The sequence below is a fragment of the Anabrus simplex genome, chromosome 6 (assembly GCF_040414725.1).
Source record: "Anabrus simplex isolate iqAnaSimp1 chromosome 6, ASM4041472v1, whole genome shotgun sequence".
Taxonomy (NCBI): Eukaryota; Metazoa; Arthropoda; class Insecta; order Orthoptera; family Tettigoniidae; genus Anabrus; species Anabrus simplex.
The window spans coordinates 245,238,085-245,263,304 of NC_090270.1; the positions used below are offsets into that span (position 1 = coordinate 245,238,085).

Below are 25,220 nucleotides of genomic sequence, written 5' to 3' on the forward strand. Positions count from 1 at the left end.
GTATCTTATAACGTCAAAATCAAAATTTCAATTTTTTCATCAATTTTCACGAAAATTCACTCATGGGTTACCTTAACATGTACATAAATTTTTAGCCTTCTTTTCCTGAGGTCTGCCGCAATATTAGATAACTTTTTCTGTCGATTACGGGGTTTGGAGGCGGTACCCTTCTTCAGTGTGTCTTGGTCCTAAAATTTTCCTCATAATTTTTCGCTCTTCTTTCAGGATTTTTTCCAGCTCGCCCTTTTTATGAAGCGTTACAGTTTCTCCTGCCTATAAAGCCTCAGGTTTAATTACAGTATTGTAATGTTTAAACGTGGAGAGACATACATTATTATTATTATTATTATTATTATTATTATTATTATTATTATTATTATTATTATTATTATTATTATTATTATTATTATTATTATTATTATATTGCGAATGAGCCCATTAGGACTACGCAAAGTACTTAGAGACAGGCATTTGCCTTTCTTTGTGCCCACACTTCCTTCATTCGTTTGCTGTGTGCTTCTTTTCTCTCTTGAGACCATCTTGTTCCGGTCTTCTTCTTTGGTTTTTCCTCTTGGTCAACTTGCCACTTATGAACTTTGGTTCTGAAGATAACCCGGCTTTGGATGTCTTCAGGTGTAATTCCTGCCAGTTTGAGATCTGTTTTAATTTCGCCAATCCATTTTATTGTGTCCGTTTTAGCTTTACTTCGGTTTTCATAAAATTCAACTATTTGCTTGGTAAGTCTATCTGGATTCATCCTTTTTATATGTCCAAAGAATCTTAATCTGCGTTTTCTGATGTCGCTGTGAATGTTAGAAAATTGTTTGATTTCTTGTTTCCCTCTAAGGCGGTACTGTTCATCTACGAGTTTTGGGCCTAAAATTTTTCTAATGATCTTGCGTTCCTTTTTCTGAATATTTTCTAGATCAGTTTTCCTGTTCAAAATTAGTGTCTCTGATCCATAGAGGCATTCTGGTTTAATAACTGTATTAGAGTGTCTTAGTTTAGCATGCTTGGAGAGACACTTTTTGTTATAGATATTTTGGGTGAGTCTATACGCAGTTTCCATTTTTTGGCATCTAACTTCATTGGCTTTTGTTTCCATTCCATTCTCCTGAATTATTTCACCGAGATATTTGAATTGCTGGACCCGTTTTATTTTGCCATATTTTGTCTCCATGAATTTAGGGGCTTCTTTGCTGCAGGTCATGTATTCAGTTTTTTCAAACGATATTTGGAGACCGACTTTTTCCGCTGTTTCTTTCAGGAGTTCGATCTGGTTTATGGCTGTTGAAACGTCACGAGTTAAGATTGCCAGATCGTCCGCAAATGCCAGGCAGTCTATTGCTAATTTGCCCCTACCAAGAGTGATTGGTTGGTCAATATTGAGGGCAGACTTCTGTTTGCGCCATTCCTGTATTACCTTTTCAAGGACGCAGTTGAAGAGTAGTGGAGAGAGCCCATCTCCCTGTCTTACTCCTGTTTTGATCGGAAAAGGGTCTGAGATTTCCCCCATTATTATTATTATTATTATTATTATTATTATTATTAGACCCTCCTGGCTCAGGCGGCAGTGCGCCGGCCTCTCACCAATGGGTTCCATGGTTCAAATACCGATCATTTCATTTGAGATTTGAGCTGGACGAAGCGGAGGCGGGACAGGATTTTCTTCAGGTACTCTGGCTGGTTATGTAGACCAAAGGTATCCCCGAAATGTCACTGTAATATTTTTCCAAATGAACATAATAATTGCTTTTACACCAATAAAGTGAAAAATCCGCGGTAAATTAAGAAATACCGTCGTTACTAGAGAAATATCTAGAGAAATATGTATACGTACTTACGGGCCGTAGACAGGACTCTTTTATGTTATATTCCGCTGCTCGTGCCGTCTTTTATTTCTTTCTTGAGGTCCAGGGCTTGCACTGACGAATGGGAGTGCTATGTCTGTGAATTGTCATTATTTTTGTCGATATGGGTAGCGCTGTCAGTTCAAACAGCAAAGTAGCATGATCCCTGGACAAACAAATATACTACCGGTACTTATTTGTTGAAAGGAAAATAGCAAGATCCCTGGACCAATAAATATATCATTTAATGAATGAGTTAGGGCACAAAACGAATGAGCAGCAGGAAGAAAACGACCCCTAATTAATTCAAACAAAACTAAACATACGGAAGGACTGCGACGTAGCAGAAAAAAATAGTTGTAAGGTAGTAAAGTATGTATCCATATTATTCCCTGCAAGTAAAATATTTCGTACTATTTCTTAATTTACCGCAGATTTTGCAGCTTATTTGAGTAAACTGAATTATTATATTCCATTTCGGACAAATATTACAGAGACATTTCGTGGATACCTTTCGTCTACATAATCACTCTGGCTTTCCCCGCCCAAATTTATTTTAGCAGCACTCTCCAATATCATTCCATTTCATCTGTCAGTCATTAATCATTGTCCCAGAGGAGTGCGACAGGCTTCGGCAGCCGGCACAATTCCTATCCTCGCCGCTGGATGAGGGCTTCATTCATTCCATTCCTGACCCGGTCGAATGACTGGAAACAAACTGAGGATGATTATAATAATAATAATAATAATAATAATAATAATAATTGTACCGGGCGGTACACCTCCACTCCGCTAATTTAAAATGTGCGCCTGTTGAAACTCCTCTGCTGGAGGAAGTCTGAACTTTATCTACGCTGTTAATTCTTTACCTTCTCAGAAGATGTCACCACGTGGAAAATTTTGAGTTTTTGAACTGTGTCATTTTTGATGTGTTTTTGTTTCGCTTGAAGTAAGAAGTGTGAACTTTCTCTTCTAGAGGACACTACTGAAGATCTACAATAGTGCAACCTAGTGCGGAGTCAAAGAACTATTTTTTTGGAGAAAATTTAATTTCAAGAGTTTGTTCTTTGTTAAATTTCTTTCTATCATTGTTTAAGTTGGCAATATTTACCCCTTTCTTCCCCTTGTGTTGAACCTAACCAATCCCGAATTTCTTAAATTAATTTCTATCCAATCAGATGTATCTTCCCCCAACTTTAATCTGTTGCGGGGTCCTATCCAATAAAGAGTTTGTGGGAGGGTGTTTTCTTTCCCCTAACGCCTAGAAACTTCCGCGAGAGTATTTAAACTGCTGATTTTTGGGTCTCTAGGCCACTTCTGTTCCATCTTTCAGTGTGTTAAGTACATAGCAGGGGGCGGGAAGCGCCTCTTTCTTCTCCAGCCGTTCAACACAAGGTAATGGCCGATTAATAACTTCTTTCTTTGCTAGCTCAGCAGTTTAACTTTCGGGGCGGGTTCTAAGCGTTCAGCCATGTAACCTTTTCCTAAAATGTAACTACTCCTTTCATATATTCTCTTTTAAAAACGACATATTGGGATAGAGAGTGCTAACCCTCTCGAGCTCCCACTCACATTGTCTTGAGGTGAACTTATTTTCTCGACCTATTTTTCGTTAATGTAAAACAAATTGTTCTTTTCTTAAGTCACCTCTTTAGCATGGGATTAGCCCTTGTATTAACGGCCTAGTGCCAAGTAGGTCTTAATCAAAGTGTATTAGGAGTGCAAGTTCGCCTCCTCTCAAATTGTTATTTTAGAGGTCATTTAATTAACCTGCTTTTCTTTTAATAGACCTCAGTAGATTGGGTATTTTACCCCTGTGTTTATGTCCGTTGAGGACAACTTGAAGGTGGAGTTTGGTGTGGCCTGCGAGAGGCTTAAATTTTGAGAGCGAGTGGCTCTTTTGAAAATTCTGGGTTGTATGCCTCATGGAGGTTTTCCAGTGTAATTTGGAGCAAGGGCTCCTAGGTATGAATGGGGTTTTCTCCCCCTCTGTTAAAACTTGTGTTTGAGGTAAAACTGAGCTGATTGCCCAAGCATTGTGAAGTCAGGGCGCGAAGCCCAAATTCTGTAAATATTGTAACTAACCCCTTTTGAATTGCTACTTTGTACCTGCCATGCTTGTTATTTCTTTGTTTTCGAAAAGAAAATATAACCTTGTTAACTTTTAAATTAATTTTACATTGCACTATAATTTCGTAGCTTGAAACCCATTCACACCCGCACCTTCTTTCACCTCTACCTACCACGGAAAAGTCCGTAACAAGTGGTAGCAGAGCGTGGTTGAATGGGTCTCAATTTAGCCCCTTTTGACGGCTACACATTGTTTTGATCCGAACTCTAACCATTTTCTCTGTTGCTGGAATTTTTTGAGTTTTTCAAAATTGGTCTGTCATCATGCCCGGCCCTCGCGATGTTCTCCTTCTTAACTATTTGCGCAAGGAGGAGTTGATCTATGAATTAACTATCAGAAATGTGCAATCTGGAGGCACGGTTGCAATAGACACTAACAAGCTTAGAGAGTCCCTTGATTTGCCCATTTCCATCCCCAATTTGGGAGAGAAAGAAATTGACGACTCTCTTTCCACGATCACGGAGAATATTACTGGGCTAGCTTCTGTAGTTAGTTTTTTTGATGAAAATGATCCGTCTCCTAATCAAATTAAGCGTGTGCAAGGCAGGCTATATCATTTTTCGAATAGGGTTAACGATCTGTTGTCTCTAAAACTGAATGATGTTCAGAGGAAGGAAGCTAGTACGCTCCTGGAAAATATTTCCGAATTATCTAGTAAGGTCACTCAATTGTTAACTGGGGAAGTTCCTCCCAAATCTGATCAACCCATCATAGTAAATGCAGGTAGTGAGGAAGCGCCTCCCAAGGGAGAAGTTAATAGAATAACCGTTGCTGCTCAAACTATCCCTGCCCCATTGGACAACGAGTCTGAACGTCGTGCATCGCTGAGTAACATCCGTTCTGAATTAACTTCCTTGCCATTGAAACCTTTACCTACTATGTCACCCGGGTTTAGTAGCTTGCCTCATCCATTGGCAATGTTGCTCAGAAGTATATCTAAGTTTTCCGTTAATACCACCAGTGACGTAATTTCATTTTTAAGATTTCTAGTGGAATTTCAGGATCATGCCCTTGTTTTTTCTCTTTCTCCATGTCAAATCTTGCAAATTATCTATCCGTATGCTATTGGTATTCTCTCTGATAAAATCGTAAGAGCCATTGCCGAGCAATCATCTATTGAGGATTTCCATGCCCATTTGCTAGCTAACTTCATCCCTGCTAGGGCCAGGTCCTCCCTTATTCAGAAGTACTATTATCGTGTACAGCGCTTGGATGAAAACTTGGCTGATTTCATACAGGACATTAAGTTTTATACTAGGGTGTTTGCCCTTCATTTTCCTGAAGATCAGATTGTACAGGCTATTGTAGAGGGAATTTCACCTCCCTATAGGTCATATTTGTGTTTCGCGGCGTGCCCGCAAACTTTCTCGGAACTTGAAGCATTGGCCGTCTCAGCGGAAGGAGTTAGATACGCCGATTCTTTGCGTGTCGCGAAAGAACCCCCGCCTTCCATTAGTAATACTCGGCCTCCACCTCGCCGATCAGTCACCCCCCGTAAATGTTATGCTTGCGGGTCGCCTGACCATCTGCGCAATAAGTGTCCTCTGATCAAAACTAGTAGGGCAAATAATGGAGCTGGTTCATCACAAGGCTGTTTTAAATGTGGGGCTTTCTCACATATCGCAAAGAATTGTCCCAATTCGAATAGAACCCCCTCCTGCTCAACTTCTGGTGTAACGTCCAACAACAATCAAAAGTGACTAGTGGCTGCGGCTGAGTCAACTAATTCTGCTTCCCAAGGCTCAGCCCCTGGCAAAAAGGTCGAGAATTCAGGGAACGATAAGTCTTCGAATACATCTTTTGAATGCCCCAAAGAGTGTCTTAGGATTGCGGCGGATACCCCCGCACCTGTTCCTTTTCTTAAGATTGAGTTAAATAACGAGCCTATAACAGCTCTCTTAGATTCAGGCAGTGTTTGTTCGATTATTTCGGCTGAATGGTATTCTAAATTGAAATCGGTTTGTAAACTTCCTGACTATGTCTCATCTTCTATTCAATATGTTTCGGCTAATTCATCTCCATTAGAAATTCTAGGTTCCGTACTGGTCAAAATTCGTATTTTTAAGTTTACTTGGAAAATTAAATTGTTCGTGGCTAAGCACCTGTCTTGCCCCATTATATTGGGAGCTGACTTTATTTCTCACACTGGTCTTGTGCTCGATCTCCAGTCTAGGTCGTGCACATTCAAATTTGCTTCTAGTTGTAAAATACCACTATTAAAGTGTAATTCTGTGTCATGTTCTTCTATTTCGCTTACCCAGGATGAGATGTTGTTAGACCTTAGACATCTACCTGAGGAGCAGGCTGATAGTATTCGCAAACTGTGTCAGTCGTTTCCCGAGGTGTTCTCTGATACTCTTGGTGTTACTGACCTTATTGAATACAAAATTGAGGTCACGGATTCGATTCCTGTCCGTTTTCCACCTTATAGGCTATCTCCACCTAAAATGAAGGCTCTGAAAGAAATTATCGATCAGATGTTGAAGGATGGTATTATTAGGCCCTCTAAGTCGGCGTATTCATCGCCTATTTTTCTAGTCCCGAAACCCCAAGGAGGCTTCAGGCCTGTCATTGATTACAGGGCTCTCAATCGGAAGGTGGTGTTGCAATCTGTGCCCCTTCCTGACCTTCATTCTTGCTTTTCATGGTTTCGTAAGGCCAAGTTCTTCACTATCTTGGACTTGAATCAGGCCTATAATCAAATTCCCCTTGCCGAAGAGTCTAAACACCTTACAGCGTTTGCCACGGACTGGAATTTATACGTATACAACCGCGTGCCTTTCGGGCTCCCCACGGGGGCAGCTGTGCTCACTAGGCTACTAAATAGGGTCTTCTCCGACATCAAATTCGAGTACTTATATCACTATTTAGATGATGTCGTCGTATTTTCAGAGACTTTTGAAGAACATCTAGATCATTTGCGAGAAGTTCTCGATCGCCTTCGTAAGGCTGGGTTAACTGTTAAGTTATCCAAGGTAGCCTTTGCTAAGCCCTCTATGTCATTCCTAGGGCATATTGTGTCACCCGATGGTGTAGCAGTCGATCATTCTAGAACACAGGCCATCCGTGATTTTAAACCTCCCAAGGACATTAAAGGTATCGCCAGGTTCATTGGTATGGTGAATTTCTTCAGGAAGTTCATTCCTAACTTTGCTAATAGAGCGGCGCCCTTAAACCTTCTTCGTAGGAAAGGCATCAAATTCGAGTGGGGACCTTCTCAACAAGCCGCTTTTGAAGATCTTAAATTAGCACTTTGTAATGCCCCTGTACTTGCTATGCCTGATTTCTCGAAGAAATTCATCGTCCAAACCGACGCGTCGTCGTCAGCAGTAGCTGCAGTCCTTCTTCAAGAGACTGAACTAGGGAGGCGACCTATCGCCTATGCCTCTAGGACCTTGTCGGCTCAAGAAGCCAAGTATTCCATCTATGAGCTCGAAGGTTTGGCAGTCTTATTCGCCTTAGAAAAGTTCCGTCTCTATCTGGAACACGTTAAATTCGACCTGGAGACAGATAATCAAGCATTAAGCTGGGTCTTAGGTAGGCCGCGTCGTACTGGTCGTATAGCCCGCTGGGCTATTCGTATTTCCGCCTTCCAGTTTGATGTTAGACATATCAGAGGTACCGAAAATGTTGTTGCTGATGGACTCAGCCGTATGTTTCATAACGACGTCGAGACCCACGAACCGGTTGACAGTTCATCACCTCCCGAGTCCATACTATCTGGTGTTAATGCCATCTTAACAGATGCTCCCATGCTTTTTAGGGATATTGAGAAATACCAACGTGAAGATCCGACGCTGGCTCCGATAATGGAAACCCTTTCTTCTGGGGAACATGTTGTCCCTTATGTTCTGAGGAATGGTGTTCTATGTTGCCCATCGAGGCATGATAGGATGATGAAAGTTGTCGTTCCAGCTGTTCTTGTACCTATGATCTTCAAGTATTATCATGAGACCCCATTAGGAGGGCATCTTGGAATCTTTAAAACTCGTGAGAAGATTCGTGAAATGTTCATCTGGAAAGGTATGGACGGTGAAATCCGTGAACTTGTAAAAGCTTGTAAATCTTGTTTGCTCAGTAAACCCACCATGTCCACCAAGGTAGGCCTTTTGTCTTCGCATCAAGCGTCGCGCCCCATGGAACGTCTGTATATCGATTATGTAGGACCCTTCCCCCAGTCAAAGGGTAATGCTAACAAGTTCATCTTTGTGTGCGTAGATGGTTTTACCAGATTTTCTTGGTTATTTCCGACTAAGCTGGCTACCGTTCAGTCTACCATTACCTGCTTAAATTCTATTTTTGCTTCTTTTGGTCCGTGTCAATATATTGTATCTGATAATGCTAAGGCTTTTACATCTAATTTATTTCGTAAATTCTGTTTTGACTTATCAATCTCTCATGTAACTACTTCTGCTTATTACCCTCAACCATCTCTGGCTGAACGGGTTAACCGTAATCTCAGGTCCGCACTTATTGCCTATCATCATGAAGATCATTCCAGGTGGGACACGTCCCTGCATTGGATAGCTTTTGCTTTGAATTCGGCGGTTCATGAATCTCACAAGTTTACTCCAGCTTCTTTGATGTTCAAGTTTGTTCCCAACTCGCCGCTCTCTAACCTCTGGTCTCTGAATGACATTCTACCCGAGACAATAGATCCGGATAACATTAAAGATCTTTGGAAGAAGGCTAAAGCCAATCTTAAAGTGTCTCATGAAAAGGTTAGGGAAAGGTATGATCGTGGACGGAGACCCACCCCTTTGAAGGTAGGTGACCAGGTTATGGTCAAAAATTTTGTTCCCGCGGTCAAGCTTGCCCCCAGATTTCATGGGCCTTGTATAATTCTCGATTTCCTCACCCCGGTTATGTTGTTAGTAAGCAATCCAGCCACCGAGAGGATATTTAGGGTTCACCTGTCACAGGTGAAACCAGTGTAAATTTTGTGTCAACTTGCTTCATATAATTTGATAGGAATATGAAGGTTATATATTTTTTGAGTTCCACTCTTAAGGCATTCTGCTCCTTCTATTTTATTTTATATGTAAGCATTTCTTGTAAACCTCCCCGATTGTTAAACTGCCTTCCTGTCCTTACCTCGGCCATTACCACGCTCCCGTCTCCTGCGTCAATACACACAGTGGCTTGACTTATGCCATGGATATTTGCACGCCGCTGGCCCCTCAACCTCTCCACAAGCCTGTACCCTCAAAAAAGATTATGGTCCAGCTGAGGACGGGCCCCCTCGGCCCCAGCGAGGAAGACGTGTGCACGGCGAGCCGGAGCTCTCCTCCCGGCCAAGGCTGATGTGCGGCGCACGACCTGCTACTTGCCCGCAGCCTGTATATGTTCACCGCGGGCGCGGCGTGCTTCAACACCTCTGCTCCCCTCATAGTGCGGGCGAGCGGTATCTCAGGGTACTTGAGGGGTCCGAGCGGCCTCCTTTGGACGCAAGCCGCAACGGCCGGTCTGGCAATCTCACTTCATCACCATCTACTACATGAACAGATACCATAAGTAATGACTACACTTGGGAATTCAACTGCAATATTTGGTGGACTTTGAAATTTTTTTTTCCTTCACTTTCAAGTATAAAAAGTTATCTTCAGAAATTCAACTTCTACAAATATAAAGACTTTACTTCATCTGCAACAACAAATTTTGAAACCAAATCAACCCCAAATTAAGAAAATCTTATAAATTTTTTGGCAATCAATCTTCATACCCACAGCATAACTTGGACCTTGTTTCAAACTGATTTCATGTGTCTTCCCTGGAGGAACTTTTGGGGGGGGGGAGGTCTGTACCGGGCGGTACACCTCCACTCCGCTAATTTAAAATGTGCGCCTGTTGAAACTCCTCTGCTGGAGGAAGTCTGAACTTTATCTACGCTGTTAATTCTTTACCTTCTCAGAAGATGTCACCACGTGGAAAATTTTGAGTTTTTGAACTGTGTCATTTTTGATGTGTTTTTGTTTCGCTTGAAGTAAGAAGTGTGAACTTTCTCTTCTAGAGGACACTACTGAAGATCTACAATAGTGCAACCTAGTGCGGAGTCAAAGAACTATTTTTTTGGAGAAAATTTAATTTCAAGAGTTTGTTCTTTGTTAAATTTCTTTCTATCATTGTTTAAGTTGGCAATATTTACCCCTTTCTTCCCCTTGTGTTGAACCTAACCAATCCCGAATTTCTTAAATTAATTTCTATCCAATCAGATGTATCTTCCCCCAACTTTAATCTGTTGCGGGGTCCTATCCAATAAAGAGTTTGTGGGAGGGTGTTTTCTTTCCCCTAACGCCTAGAAACTTCCGCGAGAGTATTTAAACTGCTGATTTTTGGGTCTCTAGGCCACTTCTGTTCCATCTTTCAGTGTGTTAAGTACATAGCAGGGGGCGGGAAGCGCCTCTTTCTTCTCCAGCCGTTCAACACAAGGTAATGGCCGATTAATAACTTCTTTCTTTGCTAGCTCAGCAGTTTAACTTTCGGGGCGGGTTCTAAGCGTTCAGCCATGTAACCTTTTCCTAAAATGTAACTACTCCTTTCATATATTCTCTTTTAAAAACGACATATTGGGATAGAGAGTGCTAACCCTCTCGAGCTCCCACTCACATTGTCTTGAGGTGAACTTATTTTCTCGACCTATTTTTCGTTAATGTAAAACAAATTGTTCTTTTCTTAAGTCACCTCTTTAGCATGGGATTAGCCCTTGTATTAACGGCCTAGTGCCAAGTAGGTCTTAATCAAAGTGTATTAGGAGTGCAAGTTCGCCTCCTCTCAAATTGTTATTTTAGAGGTCATTTAATTAACCTGCTTTTCTTTTAATAGACCTCAGTAGATTGGGTATTTTACACCTGTGTTTATGTCCGTTGAGGACAACTTGAAGGTGGAGTTTGGTGTGGCCTGGGAGAGGCTTAAATTTTGAGAGCGAGTGGCTCTTTTGAAAATTCTGGGTTGTATGCCTCATGGAGGTTTTCCAGTGTAATTTGGAGCAAGGGCTCCTAGGTATGAATGGGGTTTTCTCCCCCTCTGTTAAAACTTGTGTTTGAGGTAAAACTGAGCTGATTGCCCAAGCATTGTGAAGTCAGGGCGCGAAGCCCAAATTCTGTAAATATTGTAACTAACCCCTTTTGAATTGCTACTTTGTACCTGCCATGCTTGTTATTTCTTTGTTTTCGAAAAGAAAATATAACCTTGTTAACTTTTAAATTAATTTTACATTGCACTATAATTTCGTAGCTTGAAACCCATTCACACCCGCACCTTCTTTCACCTCTACCTACTACGGAAAAGTCCGTAATAATAATAATAATAATAATAATAATAATAATAATAATAATAATAATAATTAGCCAGCCCTGTGGTGTAATATTTGTCCCAAATGAACATAATAATTGCTTTTACACCAATAAAGTGAAAAATCCGCGGTAAATTAAGAAATACCGTCGTTACTAGAGAAATATGTAGAGAAATACGTATTCGTACTTACGGACCGTAGAAAGGACTCCTTTATGTTATATTCCGCTGCTCGTGCCGTCTTTTATTTCTTTCTTGAGGTCCAGGGCTTGCACTGACGAATGGGAGTGCTATGTCTGTGAATTATCATTATCTTTGTCGATATGACTAGCGTATGTGCCTGTCTCTTACTCAAAGGCCCTGGGTTCGTTTTCCGGCGAGTTGGAGGATATTCATTTTTGACTGAAGTGTAGACGGAGGTTCAAATGATAACAGATTTTCTCAAACTCTTAGTTACAGGAAGAAAGCGTACAGTGTGAAGATGACACTACTGACCTCGTATATCTACACGAACACTGGTTGCACGGTTATAACGGTGTCGGGAAACTAATGACGCTAATTGCAGGTAGTCCCCCAGCCCAAAAACATATCCATGTTAATATGTGTTGGCCTACAATATTCCAAGCCCATAAACATCATAAAAAGAATGAAAGTTCACGATCCACCGCTACTTGGAGAAGCATAGAAACATGGATTTTTTCCTGCCCCACCCCCCACAGAAAAAAAATTCACATCCACGACTTCCCCACCCTTCGCTACAATTGCCTCAAACTGGATCAGCACGCAGCTAACTGTAAAAATAACATCCGCTACAACAGGTGACGAGATGCGTGAACTGCTATGGTCGTCACGCTGCCTCTTTTCCTGGCTGCCCGTACGGGGATACTGTGGTTTGCAGACGTGAAAGAGGGTGCGGACATGAATGGGTGGATATACAAATGTCGAAAGATTTTTTTCTTTTTTTTTTTGCTATTGGCTTTACGCCGCACCGACACAGGTATGTCTTATGGCGACGATGGGAGAGGAAAGGCCTAGGAATGGGAAGGAAGCGGCCGTGGCCTTAATTCAGGTACAGCCCCAGCATTTGTCTGGTGTGAAGATGGGAAACCAGGGAAAATCATCTTCAGGGCTGCCGATGGTGGGGTTCGATCCCACTATCTCCCGGATGCGAGCTAAAACCAACTCGCCCTGTCCCTAAATCTTAACCGACTGCCTTCTCAAGAGATAATTTTTTAAAATCCATCAAACACACCAGATGAAACACTGGTTCCCAGAAAGCCGAGTCGCGGTGCACTGCTAAATGCCGATAAATTTACGCTGCTTAATTCGAAATCTTTACAACTGCTACAAACTCATATAACTATAGGTCAACTGCAATATATACGGCCGGGGCAGTTGCAAACCCGAAAGCAACATTGGGCAATGTCAGTGCTTGGAATGGAGACCAAACAAATACTACCACAACAACTACTAGAACGTTTTCATTCCGCCCCTGAATGGGACGGCGGTCCTCCTAGACGGTGACGCCGTCTCTCAGGCCAGGGAGATGTTCGGAAAAGGTGAGAGGGTTGAAGGCCGTGACCTATACTAGGAAATCTCCCAGTATTCGCCTTAGTGCAAGAGAATGGAAACCCATGAAATACCATTATGAGGACAGCCGGCGGTGGGGACGAACTCTTCTCAATCTCCCGAATGCAGATGCGTAGAATCACAGCAGAACCGCGGCCTCCCGTCCTCTGCTTGGTTGGCCAGTCGGATTCAGAGCCTTCGGACCACGGGCCAGCCATCCCAGATGGCGGAGACCCACTCTGCATCCGCTGACGTACTACCACGTACCGTACCGGTATTTCACAAATCTACATCATGTGTGAGAAAGTCCCCACACCACATTAACATTAAAACACATAAAATAATCACACCTCATACTGTAAACACCATTCCATTAATAAAACTCTCGCAAACTAAATTAAAACCACAAACGAACTTAATTGTATACAGAACGACAGATGAGCGCGAGGAGCACACCTGTATCGGTACTTCACAAACCATCTGTCTCTCGAGATAGATGGCACAGTCCTACACAGGGCTAGTATGCATAGACGACGAACAGTGGTTGCCATGGTTATCGCAATGTCGGCAAATTGTTCACGTGAAACTGTCCACACTAATGTTTCATAGACATCCAGCCCAAACACATATCCATGTTAATAACTGTGTATGTACCTGGGAGCTAAACCAACGTAAGTCCACTGTCATTTCCTTTTTGTGGCATTAAAATAATAATTAATCATTTAAAGTGTTAATCATATTAATGCTGGTTGTTTTACGTCGCACCGACACAGATAGGTCTTACGGCGACGATGGGGAAGGAAAGGGCTAGGAGTGGGAAGGAAGCGGCCGTGGCCTTAATTAAGGTACAGCCCCAGCATTTGCCTGGTGTGAAAATGGGAAACCACGGAAAACCATTTTCAGGGCTGCCGACAGTGGAGTTCGAACCTACTATCTCCCGAATACTGGATACTGGCCGCACTTAAGCGACTGCAGCTATCGAGCTCGGTAATCATATTAATGCATGTGATCAGTGATCAAAATTACATAAAACATATCAAGAATAATGATGAACATTTATTGCCTAAGTCACAATGCAGCAGAAATGCCCTACAACTGATGTTTATCCTCTCTGCTGTAAAATGACTAAAATGTGACTTACGTTGGTTTTACTCTCAGGTACACAATGTACAGAGTTTCCGACAGTGGCGTTTGAACCCACTATCTCCCGAATGTAAACTGACAGCTACGTGACCTAAACATTATTATTATTATTATTATTATTATTATTATTATTATTATTATTATTATTATTATTATTATTATTATTATTATTATTATTATTATTTCTTTCTTTCTTTCTTTCTTTCTTAATCCGCTTACACTGCAAGATTTGTTTTCTTCCTCCGACTCGGGGAGGGGTCCCACCTCTACCGCCTCAAGGACAGTATCCAGGAGCGTGACACTTTGGGTCGGGGGATATAACTGGGGAGGAGGACCAGTACTTCGTCCAGGCAGCCTCGCCTGATATACTGAACAGGGACTTTGTGAGGAGATGGGAAGAATGGAAGTGATAGACAAGGAAGAGGGAAGGAAGCGGCCGTGACCTTAAGGTAAGTACCATCCCGGCATTCGCCTAGAGGAGAAGAAGGGAAACCACGGAAAACCACTTCGAGGATGGCTGAGGAGGGAATCGAACCCCCTCTACTCAGTTGAATTCCTGAGGCTGAGTGAACCCCGTTCTAGCCCTCGTACCACTTTTCATATTTCGTGACAGAGCCAGGAATCGAACCCGGGAGAAATGGCACCTAATCACATTAACCACTTCACCACAGTGGCGGACTATTATTATTATTATTATTATTATTATTATTATTATTATTATTATTATTATTATTAAATATACATGTACAGATCTGTAGCTGAGAGCCGAACTGACGTGTCACAATTTAATCATTTTACAGGAAAAAGCTAATTTGAAGAGCATGTTTGCTGCATTACGACTTAGGCAATAAATGTACATTGTTCTTGATATATCTTCAGTAATTTTCGTCACTGAACAGATTCACTAATACAGTTTACACTTAATATGGTTAATTATTATTTCATTGTCATAAAATTAAAATGACAGTGGACTTATCATAAAATGTGACTTACGTTGGTTTGGCTGTCGAGTACAGAACTTTACACTGAGTGACGAGCTGTACTTTTATCTCTTCTGCTGCTTGTCATCTACGCTAGAGGTAGAATACAACTATTGCACACAAACATTAACCTTTCTGCGGCATTTACTCAACAGCTATTCCTTATATGAATAACATCCGAAGTCTGTATTAGATTCACTATGAATGGTTGAAGAAATTTTTAGAATAGCGACATGAATAATTGAGGTTATTTGGACTAAATGACTCGCAGATCATATAAATTACTAACTGTACGCTCTCAGGTGAAAATGATTGAGCACGTTACTGGGCACCAACTGCTGTCAATACTCTGTACAAAGGTGAGAGATGTACATACCTTGTTCCAGCGACGTCCTGACACAGTGTTTAGAGGCACGCCCAACCAGCTAGAGATAAATGTGCTTTTTCACACACCGACATTCTCTGCCATCTGGCGACTAAGAATAGCACTTCATGCTGTAATGTGCTTTTTCTAATCGACGAGGGTGTGAGTGAACTTCACGAAAAATAAATTGATCGTGTTCAGCACGTGGAAAGAGGCACATTGAATACATTGTTTGGCTGATTAATACATGGAAATTTATCTCCACTTAGCCAGTAAAAGAGCGTAAATATGTTCTTCATTCTGTCCACATTCATTCAATAATGAAAGCTCACTCTCCAGTTGGAAGTTATCCGTGACTGGGAGACAGAAGTTCTTTTTTCCATGCATGCATGAATTCATTCATTCATTCATTCCTCTTCTTTATTTATTTATTTATTTATTTATTTATTTATTTATTTATTTATTTATTAATCTGTTTACCCTCCAGGGTGTTGGATTTACCTCGGACTCAGGTAGGGATTCCACCTCTACCACCTCACGAGCAGTGTCCTGGAACGTAAGACTTTCGGTCGGAGATACATCTGGGGAGGAGGACCAGTACCTCGCCCAGGCGGCCTCACCTGCTATGCTGAATAGGGGCCTTGTACTTGTAGGGGGATGGGAAGATTGGAAAGGACAGACAAGGAAGAGGGAAGGAAACGGCCTTGGCCTTAAGTTAGGTACCATCCCGGCATTTGCCTGGAGGAGAAGTTTAAAACCACGGAAAAGCACTTCGAAGATGGCTGAGGGGGGAATCGAACCCCCTCTACTCAGTTGACCTCCCGAGACTGAGTGGACCCCGTTCCAGTCCTCGTACCACTTTTAAAATTTCGTGGCAGAGCCGGGAATCGAACCTGGGCCTCCGGGGATGGCAGCTAATCACACTAACCACTACACCACAGAGGCGGACTTCATTCATTCATCTATCAATAGTGAAATTTTCGATCTTTAGCTCCCGGTGTTCCGTAGCTGAAGACTGAGAGCATTCATTCATTCATCACTCAAGTAATTAATTCATTCATTCAATTAATTCATTCATTCAATCAACAACTCATTCATAATGTATGCTCCAGTTTTTGGTTATCCGTTACTTGAAGAGAATGTTTATTGCCGGGCTGAGTGGCTCAGACGGTTGAGGCGCTGGCCTTCTGACCCCAACTCGGTAGGTTCGGTCCTAGCTCAATCCGGACGTATTTGAAGGTGCTGAAATACGTCATCCTCGTGTCGGTAGATTTACTGGCACGTGAAAGAACTCCTGCGGGACTAAATTCCGGAACCTCGGCGTCTCCGAAAACAGTAAACGTAGTTAGTGGGACGTAAAGCAAATGCCATTTTATTGAATGCACTAATAGATAAACTAATTGTAACAAAGAAAATCATGTATGTATCAAAAATCAATTTGGGTTACAATAAATGATAACTCTCCTCCCAGTTTCAGCGATCCGGAACTAGGGGATGGGAGTAATCTATTCTATACCCTTAGAATTAGTTTTGAGCCTGAGCCTCGCGGAGCGACTGCTGTGGTTTTGTTTGGGATTCCCGACCTATTTGGTCTCTAATCGCAATTTGACTTGTAGCCCTTAGAGCGTGGACAGTGGTAACTAATGATGACGCGTCGTTCTTAGAGTTTCACTGAATTCTAATTAAGAGAAATTCTTAGGATACATATTTGTTATGGAAGAGACGGAGAAAACCCAGCAGCTAATCAGAAGAAGTGAAGGACTCGTAAGCAGAGTTCTCGGAATCACGCCCGAGCTTCATAGGTCAGGACGTCAGAACAGAGTCCAAGTTGTTGACGGAGTGTAGGTGAAAGAGCAAAGATAAGCCTCCTGCAAGGAAGGAGGAAAAGATCTGGAGAATGAGAAATATGAATGGGCAATGAAAGAAATTTAACTCTCCGTGATCCTCAGGTTGAAGTGGGAATATGAGGATGGGTCAAAAGTTGGATATTTGTACGACATTGCAGTGAAAATGGGAATTATGATCGTCAATGCAGCGTTTTAGTCTTCGGTTCTCGGTGTTCCGGGTTCACTTCCTTGTCCAGTTGAGAGTTAATCGTAAACGGTTAATTCCCTTGGCTCTGGATGTGGGTGTTTCTGACTGTCTGCAACTTTAATTCGAGTGACCACATGTAACGGCGTCCTCCATTGCCCTTTTATTACCTGGCTAACTCAGCCACTGAGCGGGAGATCCAAAGGGGGAACGTTCGTTCATGGCTGTCCGAATTTCTAGAGGCATTTAAAGGAAAAGGATTGACGACCAAGCACAGAGAATAAATTTAAAACCACATTTCTGACATTTATTCACATAAGCATATTTAGGAAACAAAAATATTCTTGTTGCAATATAATTTCAGTTACAATTTAATTGTGTCGGGTTTCTTCCAGCAGTGAATTTACATAATTAAAATAATCTTCGTCGATGCAGGCAACGGTTAGGCTCTGGAAAAATAATAAACGTGAATTAGGCCTTCATCGTCTTTGAAAATTAAAATCAAAATATAAATGTGACTGAGCCATTAACTCACAATAATATTTACAAATCAGCTGGCATTTATCTTATTTTATTATTACAAGAGCAAAGTTGAACTTAAAATCCCACTCGTCCACGTGGTAAATCTATAATTGGAATTTTTAACTAATAATAATTTACACTATTTCAAGGTAGGTAACGCTAGCTTATGAAATCTGTTGAAATCCTACTATCGAACATGAGTCTATTTTTAAAGTCACAATTAATTATTATTATTACTGTTAATTGCCACAGAATTATTTTGTTACATTTACCCCTGATAATCACACGATCGTGTTCACAAAATCGACGTATTCCATTAGTTAAATTCTCAATTTAATCATGACTCATTTGATAAATTAATTTAATTATTATTTGTTACCTCCTCGGTTTACAAGTTAAGTATGCCATCTGTTGACATTTAATTTCTATCTGCACAGCATTTGAAATCTTTTGAAAATCAATTAGAAATCTATTGGAAACCTATTAAAATCAATTGCGTCTGCTGATTTTTAACTAAGTGATCTTTCGACTAAATCAATTTTCATAGAAAAATAGACTCAACTCTAGTCTCACTATGTCCTAATCTCAATATTTTTTTTAAATCTTTAATACGTAGACTTTCACGACCACTAATGACATAATGATAATTATTCGGGGATATTAGGTAGTGTAATATTAAATACCAGCTGACGCGTTTCGATCCTGGTCGCGGAGCAATAATAATGCAAAATGGCAACTGTCACTCCATAGCAACCAGACTCAAGATAGAGAGACCCTGTTAGAAATATAGTTCATTCCAGGGCCTCCAGAGTCACGGAGAAAGAAGTTGACGAGTTGACTATGAAGGGTAGCCATGATCTACTCAGTATATAGCCGTCACCTTTGTTGAAATTATTCGGGCGTTTAGCAATTTCAATCGCCTCACGAATTATTCTAGGAATAAAATGTTTCTCTTAACAAATGACAGATGTTGCATAAAAAATTATTTGTTGGTCATTATGTATGGCATGTTCTGCCACAGCAGACTTCTCTGGTTGACAACGACGTAAGTGCCTACGATGTTCTTTAACCCCTGTTACTACCTTCCTATATGTTTGGCCAACATAAACCGATCCACAGGAGCAAGGAATCATATATATTCCAGTGCATTTTAAACCAATAGGATCTTTGACAGATCGAAAACAATTGCCTATGATGATATTAGGCTTAAACATGGTATTGATATTGTGCTTTCTGAGAATATTGCCAATCCTATCCGTGACAGATTGTACGTATGGCAAGAAGGCCAGATTAAAAGGACGAGAATCACGTGACAATCTGTCTTTTGGCTTAGATGTAGCACTTCGTCAATCTGTTTCCTTGAATATCCATTGCTCAGAAATGTTCTGGTCAGGAACTCAAGTTCACTGTTTAATTTATCCTCCTCACAAACCTCCCTTGCTCGGCTGATAAGGGTGTTAAGCGTAGCACGCTTTTGGCAAGGATGGTGATGAGAGGACCCATGAAGGTATCTATTAGTATGGGTAGGTTTACGGTAAACCGAATGACCTAAATCAACGCTTTGGCAAAACAACGCTGGAATAATGTAAATCATCGCGGTGAAAGCATGACCAGATTAAAGCACAATGTGAAAGTGAATACTTGAAAATACTTCTAACTACTTCATTCACTCATCTAATTCACACAAGGGGAACACGAATTTTATATACGTTACTTACAATCGAATTCTGACTTAGTTTTGTTAGTCCACTATTTTTACACATGGTCGGGTCAGTAAGGTCAAGTAGATGAACCTAAGTCTGTTAACATACTCGACTTAGTGACCGGTGATAGAATTGGCGTTATCACTTTCATTGAGCCAATCATTTAACAACGACGACGATCCATCCTGATTTCAGAATATTATTCGAGGGTTCAACTAGAAATAAATAATCATCACCATCAAGTGGGTTATCAAGTTGAAAATAAAAATTCCGTGAGCTTCAATCAATTTATTATTAATCTCTATGCATATGATATGCATTCAACACGTGCTCAAAATTTATTCTAACTCACTGTGTTCCTAAGACACAAGCTACAAATTATTCTAAATATATTCCTCAGGATCACCAATATTCCAGGCGCATTTACTAACATAGCACATCAGATATCTTATTCGAGAATAATCTAACACTGTTTATGGCACACGAACTTTACATTACTCTTTAACCCGGTCTCATACTTCAAAATTATTATTATTATTATCAATGATTATTAAATCTATCAATTCTCTCGAAATTGTCATAAAAATTGATGACACGATCCTAAAGAATTTTAGGTAAGGCATGGATGACATTCAATTCGAATCTACTCCTCAAAAGTCAGTACGATTCCATCTCACAATATTTTAAATATCACATGTAAATTAGGTAAAGTTTAACGCGAGGTCAATTATTTTACATATATAAAACCTGCAATTGAGAATCCATTCAGAAGAATAACTACAGCAAACTACTCTAATAGAGTTCGCAAATTTCCATCACACAGGTAACTCGTCTACCTCGCCACCGTTAACAATGGAAAATGGAAATAAATCTAACTACAGCAATACTAACAGAACTACAATCTAGGGAAGAAAGATCATCTCGTTATTACATAGATTAGAAAGATATTTTACAATAAATGGGTACTCAAATGTTACGTTATGTTCGACTCCTGGTTGAGGTGTTCACCATTCCGACAGTTCCCTTTCGTTCACCTCCTCCATGCCAGAATCGCCTTACATATTTAGCAGCTCCACGAGGAGAATTTCAAAAGTGTGCCGGTCCTGGAGCCGGCTCGCTTGTGACGTCTCCAGTGTTGCGCAGCTGCACGCAGTTCTGTCCACTCTCTCTGGTCACTCTCACTGGCTATATAGTTTAAAACGCTTGGATTTGCGTGATTACCCTCCTCAGATCATTTCATTTGAGTTCTGTTGGTCTGTGTCGTTGTTAGCGATGTGGAGACTTTGGGAAATGCTATAGAGTCAGTTGAATACCGTCACCTGACCGCGATAATGAAGCACGTGCAGTGTTCGGTGAAGACTTGATAAAGCTGTTTATCGAGATGGAGAAATCGTGGCAGACAAGGAATGTAAACACACCCGGCGAACTAGGTTTCAAAAGCGTGCTGGTCATTGAACAAGGAAATCGCAAGAATTTAAAAGTGGAGTGTCCAGTCCATTCACGTGCTAATAGAAGTGAAGTTGCCAGCTATTGCCTATTAGTGACCGCAGGCCATTGCTCACCCAATTCTCACAGGAGATGTTTCCGTTAAGCTGGAACTGAAATGTTCTACCTCGGTGCTTTGTCTACCACTGCGCAGAGTTTTCTTTTTCGGGGACCCCCGACACGAATCTCCTGCGTGGCGGTCAACACCAGCTACATCACCTCCGAGATGCTATTATTTATAAGAAGAGAAATATACAGCCGAGCGGATTGGGAAGAAATGATACTGAAGGAATTATCTGCCTGTTCACAGGCTCTGCATATTACCAGGCCAGATGAGGTGATGTGGTATCATAGCGATGGAATCAGGTAGTGAGTGTCAGGGGTAAACCACATAGACAAAAACAGAAAGGTGCCTACTTTTCTTCTTTTTCAATTTGTTTTAAGACGCACAGACTGATGTAGATCGTATGGCGACGATGGGATAGGATAGGGCCAGGAAGCGGACGTGAGCTTAATTAAGGTACAACCCCATCATTTGCCTGGTGTGAAAAGGGGAAACCACGGAAAACAATATTCAAGGCTGCAGAGAGTGGGCTTTGAAGCCACTACCTCGGGAATGCAAGCGCATAGCTGTGCGCTCCTAACCGCACGGCCAAATTGCTCGGTAAATTGCACAAATAACACAAAAACCAACAAACGTAAATAACATACACACTGTAGTGGCTTTATAACTAAAACGAACCTTTTCTTAGCAGGCCAAATCTGTAATTTGACCGTCGAAATATCAATTCCGAACCTCCCAATGTGGGTTGCCATAATAAAGCTGTCTCTGAGCCCAACATGATGGTACCACAACTGTTGCTCTATGACCATTAGGTACAATGTTATAAGAGATTAAGTTTAATAATAAGGTTACTGATTCTACGCTCACTAAGTACGTTACATTTTATGATTTTCGGAGACGCCTATGTGCCGAAAATTAATTCCGCAAGAGTTCATTTACTTGCCATTAAATCTAGGCGGTGAGAGTGTGAAATTCGGTGTCGGCTTATACCTTCTTCAGGCGAATAACACAAGGGAGTTTGCTACCTTACAGCTTAAGAAGATGTTTTCTGTAGTGAGTATGATATGAAAATTAGCGCTTTCTACACTAACACAGTGGCCCTGTCCAAAACTGTTGCTCCGAAAATTGTTTCATTCAAAGTAAAGCTTTAAAATCGTGGCCTTTCTTCCTCTGTGCTCTTCTTACCTTCCTCCCTTCGTCTCATATGACCCTTATGACCGAAACCGATGGTGATGAAGAACTACTTGCTAAATAGTAAGCGTAGCAGCCTTGAGATCAGAGGTTCCTGGGTTCGATCGGAATCAAACAATTAAGGTTAAAATCCCCGACACAGCCGGGAATCGAACCCGGAATCCCCTTGGGCCAAAGGTCAGCGCATTTGGCCATGGAGCCTGGAAAAAGTAAACAACCGTCCCGATGGGGTGCTGCTATTTACATGAACAATGGACGCGACCTGCTTGTACCACTTTAACTATATACCAGCGCCCACTTGCCATTCTTAAATGCCTGGCAGTGGTGGAGATCGAATCCGAGCCTCTGAGGATGAGCGCTAACAGCGCTATCCGATACGCTACGAAGACGAACATTAAAATAAATTCGAACTTCATAGTAGCAGTTTATCGTGAGATGTTAGCATTTTCACTGGTAGCTTTAAACTACTTTGAGAATCAGTCGTAGAGAATCGGCCTCAGAGGTAATTTGATGTTACAAGAACTATTGCTTTTTTACGTCGCATCGACACTGACAGTTCTTCTGGCGACGATGGGATAGGACAGGGCTAGGAGTGGGAAGGAAGCGGCCATGACCTTTGACTTCTAGATATCCTCAAGTATGTACTACCTGCTGTAAGTACTGTACATAACTGTCACCGTTACAGCGACAGAAGATGGAAGACCATTTTCTATTTTAAAACTGTTCAAAAACTACCTTAGTGGTTTGGCTCTGTTACCAATAGAAAATGAAATGGCAAGACAGATTAACGTTGGTAAAGTTGTTGGTATCTTTGCCGATATGAAATCTTTCTTTCTTTCTTTCTTTCTTTCTTTCTTTCTTTCTTTCTTTCTTTCTTAATCATTTTAATCTCCAGGGTTGGTTTTCCCTCGGACTCGGCGAGGGATCCCACCTCTACCGCCTCAAGGGTAGTGTCCTGGGGGCGTGAGACCTTGGGTCGGGGATACAACTGGAGAGGAAGACCAGTACCTCGCCCAGGCAGCCTCACCTGCTATGCTGAACAGGTGTCTCGTGGGGTAGGGGGTTGGATGGGAGGATCGGAAGGGATAGACAAGGAAGAGGGAAGGAAGCGTCCGTGGCCTTAAGTTGGGTACCATCCCGGCATTCACCTGGAGGAGAAGTGTGAATCCACGGAAAACCACTTCGAGGATGGCTGAGGTGGGAATCGAACCCCATCTATTCACTTGACCTCTCGAGGCTTAGTGAACCCAGTTCCAGTCCTGCCACTTTTCTAATTTCGTGGCAGAGCCCGGAATCGAATCCGGACCTCAGCTTGTGGCAACTAATCGAACTAGCCACTACACCACAACGGCGGACCGTTCTGAAATCAAGAAGGAAAATGTTCAAGTCTCAGGTTTCATAAACGCTTTTCTTTATTTCTTAATCCGTTTACCATCCAGGGTGGTTCTTCCTTCGGAGTCAGCGAGCGATCCCACCTCTGCCGCCTCAAGGGTAGTGTTCTAGGGCGTGAGACGTTAGGTCGGGGATACAACTGGGGAGGAAGGCCAGTATCTCGCCCAGGCGGCCTCATCTGATATGCTGAAGAGGGGCCTTGTGGGATGAGGGGATAGGAGGATCGGAATGAATATACAAGGAAGAGGGAAGGAAGCGGCCGTGGCCTTAAGTTAGGTTCCATCCCAGCATTTGACTCGAGAAGTGGGAAACAACGAAAAACCACTTCTAGGAGGGCTGAGGAGGGAATCGAACCCTCCTCTACTCAGTTGACCTCCCTATGGTGAGTGGACCGAGTTCAGTCCTCGTACCACTTTTCAAATTTCGTGGCATAGCGGGAATTGAACCCGGGCCTCCGGGGGTGGCAGCTAATCAGACTAACCACTACACCACAGAGGTGGACTAAATAATATTTTGCTATTTATATAATTTTAAAGTCCACTTGATATATCCACGCAATATCAAGTCATTTTAATTTTAAAAATCTTGTTGTTATTTTAGATCTCTTCTGAACCCATTGATTCTAATTTAACGATAAGAGAGTGCCTAACATTTTTAGACATTAGAGAGGTAAATCAAACAACATCTCATTACTTGATATGAATTTTCTTCAAAATCGTAAAACCAAGTATTGTGTATGCATAATTGTTTATGTATTTATGTAAGCCTCTGTAGTGTTCTAATTACTGTGATTAGCTGTCACCCCAAGGGGCTCGGGTTCTGGTTTTACAATTCTTAGGACACACTATGCGATATGGGAATGCGAGCACAGAAAAACTAATCATTCTTTGAAATGTTCGCGGCAAAGAGAGATCGTGAACGTGTTCCACTCGATGGTCGAGCATTAACAAGTGTATATTTGGGTTGAGTATCTTTGGTGCAGCACGTCTGGCCGATGACCACTAGAGATAAAAATAACTGATATAATGCCTGCGACACACACTTACCTCTTATTTTTAACAGTTACAATTTTTTTTAACCCTGGGCATCGCACTTGTTACTCGCAGTAAGAGCCATCTTTCTCAGTGCATGGCTAATTCTTCCTCAATATATCGTTGCACAAACTGGGCTCTTCTCTTCCTCAATAATATCGTGATACACTCTCAAACAATTATGATATTACTGATATCACGATTTTACCAATATTTACCATACTTATGATTCACTATAAGAACTTTCTTTCCTTCTTTCTTAATTTGTTTACCCTCCAGGGTTGGTTTTCCCTCGGACTCAGCGAGGAATCCCACCTCTCCCGTGTCACGAGCTGTGTCTTGCTGCATGACACTTTGGGTTGGGTGGGGGGGGGGCAAAACTGGGAAGAAGGACCAGTACCTCGCCCAGACTGCCTCACCTACTATGCTTAACAGGAAGATGAGAAGATTGGATGGGATAGACAAGGAAGACAG

The 25,220-nt window shown here is 41.6% G+C and overlaps 1 protein-coding gene across 1 annotated transcript in view; it reads right to left on the reverse strand.

Moving 5' to 3' along the window:
• LOC136875691 (leukocyte elastase inhibitor) overlaps positions 1-15,405 on the reverse strand; it is a 222,923-nt gene extending 207,518 nt beyond the window's left edge. The window contains exon 1 of the mRNA XM_067149248.2: positions 15,340-15,405. The gene's annotated coding sequence lies outside the window, so the exon portion shown is untranslated. The remainder of the gene's footprint in view (positions 1-15,339) is intronic.
• Between the last annotated feature and the right edge of the window lie 9,815 nt (positions 15,406-25,220).